Source organism: Chiloscyllium punctatum, chromosome 13 (genome assembly GCF_047496795.1).
Source record: "Chiloscyllium punctatum isolate Juve2018m chromosome 13, sChiPun1.3, whole genome shotgun sequence".
NCBI classification, from domain to species: domain Eukaryota; kingdom Metazoa; phylum Chordata; class Chondrichthyes; order Orectolobiformes; family Hemiscylliidae; genus Chiloscyllium; species Chiloscyllium punctatum.
Window position 1 is genome coordinate 52,418,334 of NC_092751.1, and position 6,516 is coordinate 52,424,849.

Here is a 6,516-nt window from a genome sequence, read left to right on the forward strand (position 1 = left end):
CCCAGCAAGAGGGAAATCTGTCCTTCAATCCCCAGCATCCATGTAATCGCTTGCTCCATGTGTCCACTTGGAAACCTATATGAAGGGATGTTCAGCCTGACAGAGAACAAGTGAGAATCCACCACTGTCGGACCTAAAGCTGAAACAGGAGGTATCTATTCCAGCTTGGAGGGTAGCGAAGTGGAGGTGAGACAGAAAATATTAATTGGTGTAGATTCACATTGTTCTCATTGTGATTGTTTAAAAACCTGGGCCAGAAAAGACTCAAGCAGAAAGGAGCAGAAGTAGGCCATTCTTAACACCGCTCCTGCCCCGCCACGCCATTCTGTACCATCATACCTCACACAGAACTTTTATGTCTTTTTCCAGCGTATCCATATCATCGTGTTGCCAAGTGGCTAACACATATTTATCGATCTCTACCATAAATAGACATCGAAGTTATTCATCGCTGTGAGGAAAATGTTGCATTTCGAGACAGTTGGGTTTCTGCATGAATGTTATAGGTTTTGCAGATGAGCAGCCGAGTCTGGTCTGAACACCTTTCAAACCATAAACTAAGACTCGACTCTGATGAGATTTGCATCCACAACTTTTGAAAGGCAGTCTTAAGAAAGGCGTAGAAATACAACGCGCTTTCCATTGCACCACAGAGTCGTGGCCTCACCCAGTTTTCAGCACAAAAGTTTGCCTTAGAACGATTTCATTCGGGACACCCATCTCACGTCTCTCTGACCTCGTCAGACTTTCCAGTATCTGGTCCTTATCCACGTGTGCTCTGGATCTTTAAGTGTTCGGCTACATACTGCTGAAATGTCCTCATAACACTTAGCATTACCACACGTTCAAATAAGAAATTCCAGATGAACAACACTGTATGGGTGAAAGCGTTCTTCCTAAATCTCCTCTAAACCGCTTTTTTCCTGCTTTTCCTCTCTGTCACTGGTTATTATTCCTTTCCGAAAAGCCTTATTCCTGTCATACATATCTATCCTCTTCATAATATGTGCATGTTAATCAGTTTCTCACTCAGCCTTCTCTGTGCTTAGTTACACAGACCCAGCTTAGCTCATCTACCTTCACAATGGGAATGGTCCAGCCTTTGGCATTATTTTCATCTCCTGTGAACTTCTCCTCCTGCAATCAGACGGTTCCTGCAGTCTTGCAATTACAACGAAAAATGAAATGCTCTTTGAAGAAATGCCAAAATGTCTGAACAAAATCAGCAGCTCTTGTCCATCTATGATGAGAAAGCACAGTGAACGCTTCAAGTCCAATGATTCGTGTTCGGAACTGATGGGATGTACAGGTGGGTGAAAAATGTGGAAGAGGGCAGACAGGATCCAAAATGATTGAACTCAATGTTGGGTCCTGACATCTGCATGGTCTTTCAGTAGAAAATGGGTTGCCCGATCTTCCAGCTTGCGCTGTGCCTTGAAGATGAACTGCAGCAGACCAGAGACTGGTATGATGTCTTGGGTACACAATGCAATCTTAAAGTGGCAGGACACTGGAAGATTGGGGTAATTTTTGTTGATTCTGGACAGAACTTAAGTGATCTCAGCTTTGTCACCCACTCGGTTTTCCTCTCTCCATTGTAGAGAGATCACATTCTCAGCAGGAACTACAGTTTTCTGGATTGAATAAAGTGCAGACAAATCACTGGAGGATGTGTCTGGAAGTTTCCACAGTGAGGAGAGACATCGGAAACCAGCAGGAAATTTATCTTACAACATAGAACGTTACAGTGCAGTACGGGCACTTCGGCCCTCGATGTTGCACCGACCTGTGAAAATAATGTTATGTCCATTGTAGTGGAAAATTAACATTTCTTTTGAAACTAATAAAAGCACAGGGAAACAAAAAAAGTAAGGGCCTGATTTTGCAGAGGGCAAGTGTTGCAGACAGAAAGAAAATCTATGTATATTTAAACTGAACTAATAGCAGACTTACAAGGCCAGCAAACTACCATATCAACAGCCAAGGAATTAGAAAAAAACAACTCCATATCTGGAAAGGAACTCGAATGTTTCAGGCCACTGATCTTGAAGTGTTGATAAGAAGAAGCGAATTGAACTTTAAAGGGAATATGTAAAAGCTATCAGGCGCCCATTAGATGAGGCGTCTTGCCAATGTATTACCTGGGACACGGGAAACCTGAATTTATTGGAACTCCACGCGCTACATGCTGAAAACTTTCTGGCCCAAGAGAAGGAAAAACGGAAATTAAAGATGTAAAAGCAAACACTTAAAGCTCAGCTCACTATGATGCAAATGGTCGCCCAGCCGTTGGAAGGAGGTGCTGCGTGAAAGGAAGGGCTGGCAGAGGTAAATCTGGCTGGTGCTTTGTTTGCAGAGCAATGGACCACTGAGTGAGGCAGTGCACGCCCAGACAGCCTCAATCGGCCCTGGAGGCTGCGCAGCAGGGTGACTAATGGAGGAAGGCTGAGGTGGAGGTGGGCAGCCCCAAAGTTACAGGTAAGCCTCTTTGATTTATGCTTGGCAACGAATACTCACTTATGCTCATCTCTACTACTAACCTTATGGGCACTGAAACATGTCCCACCTCTATACTGAGCACTGAGTTTGCGAAGCGTGAAGTATATTTTCAGTACAACGATGATGCATATAAGTCAATGCTTACATCTATGTTATATGTGGAAAGTGCACCTCTTACTTTTTTGGAAGATACAAGGGCAACATATTCAGTTCATAAATCAAGGCAGTTCAGAGAGTCGACGCAAATAAAGATGAACGGAAGCTTCCTGAACTTAATGGGCGCATCAGGAGCCGTGACACGAGAGAGATTTACCACACCCCTATTGTGCGAAACCAGTAATGGGGAAACCTTCCAATTCTTATTTCTGTTATCGGAATTCTTTATTTTAAATCTGATGTCTCGGGATCTCATAGTGAGACTGGGGTCCGATTTGCGCAGTACCCCGACGGGCTTGCAGGTAATACAAAAAGAAGATTTAACAGTGCAGGCTGGAAAATATAAATCACAACCCCTGATGCATGTCAGAAAGCGATAGGTTCCGTGAGCGATTCACTCACCCAGGAAGCAAGTAGCCATGTTAATCCCATTAACACTGATATTCTTGCTGGAGATATACTGCACTGCACAGCACACATACACCGCGATGGTCCTGACAAATCATAAGAGAAGGATTTGTTCAGGAGATTGGTTAAACCAGATCAGTTGTTATTGTGCGAATTTTATTGGAATGATCACAGATGCGCTGTCACTTTAAACTTTTTTAAGCGTCTGTGACGGTAAATAGACCCTGTTTTTTTATGTGGAAGGGTCTTTTCCTCACTGATCATTGGACAAGGCATCCAACGACAGGTGTCAAAATTTGGGACCATGGATACGACAGGCACAAAAAACGAAAGATTGTATCTTCAGGGTCGGTGTGGGTATCTGCTTCAATGCAGTTATAAGGACGTATAGGAAGAAACTAAATTGGCTAACTCAGGCAGACAGGGCAGTCCAGGTAATCCCCGGCAGGAGTGTCGTCTGGCGTTTACCTATGGTAGATGTCTCGGACCCAAGATTAAGAAGGGTCCCAACTGATTTCAGGGCAAAAGGCAAACACGATGTGGGGCTCAAACGAATCCTTTAGAATAACCCCGAAGTCTGAGTATTGTCCTTGCAAAGCAAAAGAGCCGTTAAAACCCGAGGCTGTGCAAGGAATTACCCCAGTCTTTGAATCTCTCTTATAGGCTGGAGTGATAATCCCCCGTGAATAATCACTGGTGAGAACACCCATTTTTTTCGTTCAAAAAGGCAAATATTCCAGGTGAATCAGGTGAATGGAGGTTTGTTCATGACCTGCAGGTTATCAAGAACGCTGTTGTTCTGCACACCCCAAATGTTCCCAACCCCTATATTATATTGGCTCAAATTCCACCGGATGTAAATGGCTCTCTATTGTGGATTTAGCAAATGCCTTGTTTTGTGTACCGTTAATTGCCGACAGTCAATTCTGGTTCACTTTTTCCATTCAAAGGGAAATGGTATACTTTCACGTGACATTTTCAAGATTACTGTGAGTCCCCACCATAATTAACGAGGCTCTCCCCAGGAGTCTGGAGACTCTTGTTTTAACCGGTAGTGGACTGGGGTCAGCGCTTCTGCTGTATGTAAACGAATGCTTAATCGCAGCATCAACAGAGAAACAATGTGATAAAGGTAGCCTTGCGATGCTCTGCCATCTAGTCTCGCAAAACTACAACTTGTGGAACAACAATTGAAGTTCTTAGGTCACTTAATATCTGAACAAGGACAGACCATTGTTCAAGACAGAGTTCAAGCAAACCAGCAAAATTCAAAGCCTCACATGAAGAAACAATTGTTAGCCTTTTTGGTCACGTGATCCTACTTAGAATGTTTAACCTGCATTACGCAAACCTTTAGGCGCCTAAAAGTGACATAGTTCATGGTTCAGGTTTGCAGAGCTAGAGTCCGTTGCAGTGACCCCTGAGGCCTAGAGTGCCTTTGTTGAATTGAGATGGCGCTCCCAACTACACCAACACTGGGATTACAAATCCAAACAAGCCTTTTGTACAAATAGTGGATGAGAAGCGTGCCTGCATGACATTTGTGCTGATGCAGAATTATGTGTGGAAAATTGAGGCCAGTAGCTTATTTTACACCTCAACTTAGATCCCGCAATGGCAGGATTGCATAAATGCCTCCGTGTCGTGCCTGCATTTGAAAAGGCTGTTGTAGCTTCCAGGGACATAGTCGGATTTGTTGAATTAAACCGACTGGTCCCCCATGCAGTATCCTTCCTGCTTTCTGAGCAAAGCACAGCACACATGTCGGCTGCACGTTGGCGCACATACAATGCTATGCTATTGGAGAAGCCTAACATGACAATAAAGCGATGTAACGTCCTTAATGCTGCTTGTCTTCTCCCCACAGAAGGAGACAGAGACCCACATGACTGTGTCGCTGTAATTAATGACATTTGAAGCCCGAGACCAGACGTGTAGGATTCACCAATTTAGAATCTGGAAACGGCGTTTTATTGTGGATAGGTCAGCATTCAGAAGCAAAGAGATAGGCCAGTGTCCGGTATGTTGTAGCAACTACCCACGAGGTAGTCAAAGCGGGATCACTTCCTTCTCATCTGTCAGCGCAAGCAGCAAAGCTGATTGCCTTTATTGAGGCATGGAAATTGGCCGAAGGAAGAACAGTGAATATTTACATCGACAGCCGATATGCATTCGGGGTTTTACATAATTTTGGATCCCAGTGGAAAAACAAGAGCTTCTTGACCTCCACTGAAAAGCCAATCACATAATATGGCCTGATCTCTGACCTCCTGAAAGCAGTCCGATTTCCTAAATCAATCACTGTATGTACATGTGAAGCCCACAGGAAAAATTATGATTCAATTTTTCCAGACAATGAAAATGTAGACTGAGCGGCAAGGAAGGCAGCTAATCAGCCGCCAAGTCATGAGTTTGACTGTGTGTCAAATATTTGTAATCCAAAGAAGACTTAGGGGAGTTACAGTCTCAGGCCACATCGAAGGAGAAGCGTGAATGGACAAGGGCAGGGTGCAGAATGAGGGAATGGGTGTGGTGTGGCCCCCAGTGGAAAACCCTGTCTACCACGATCTTTATTCCCTTTCTATGCCAAAGTAACACACGGTAAGGACCATGTGTCAAAATGGGGATGTACGACAATATTTCAGCACGCTGCTACAGAAAGGGATTTACTCATTACTCATAAAAATAATGTGAATAATTTGTTATCTGTGTCACTAATAATGTGGGGAGGGGAATACAAATGAATCAGGCAGAACACCCCCAATCCCAAAGACCCTTTGAACATTTACAGATGGATTTTACTGAACTAACACCCAGCGAAGGGAAAAGGCATTGTCTGGTAATAGTTGATGTTTTCCCAAGGGGTGGAAGTGCTCCCACGTCTAAACAGGATGCCAGTGCAGTAGCCAAGGCTTTGCTAACTGAAATAATTCCGAGGTGGGGCATCCCTGAAAGGCTAAACAGCGACAATGGAAAGCCATTTATAAATATTGCCCTACAGCAGATCAGTGATTACTTGGGAATAAAGGTGAGGCAACATTGTGCCTACCACCCAGCGAGCGGTGGGGCAGTGGAAAGAGAGAAAACTATCCTTAAAAATAAATTGGCAAAATGTTGTGAGGAACTAGAGGTGACATGGACAAAGGCATTTCCAATTGTGCTAATGTATATGAAGGAGAGGAAGAGTAAATATTAGGACGTTTGAGATTTTGTTTGCAAGGTGGCCCAATACAGGAGTTGGCCAAGACCAATTGTAAAACAGATAACAGACCACTGTGAGGACGAGTTATTATGTTACGGTATAAAACTCTCCAAACTTTTGTCTCAAATACAGAATCAAAAGAAGGGCAGCACTACCCCAATCAGCAGAAGGGAAGATGCACAATCTAGAACCTGAAGACTGGATAGTGGTGAAAGACTTCAGGAGCAAAAGCATGAAGGCGAAGAGGTGGC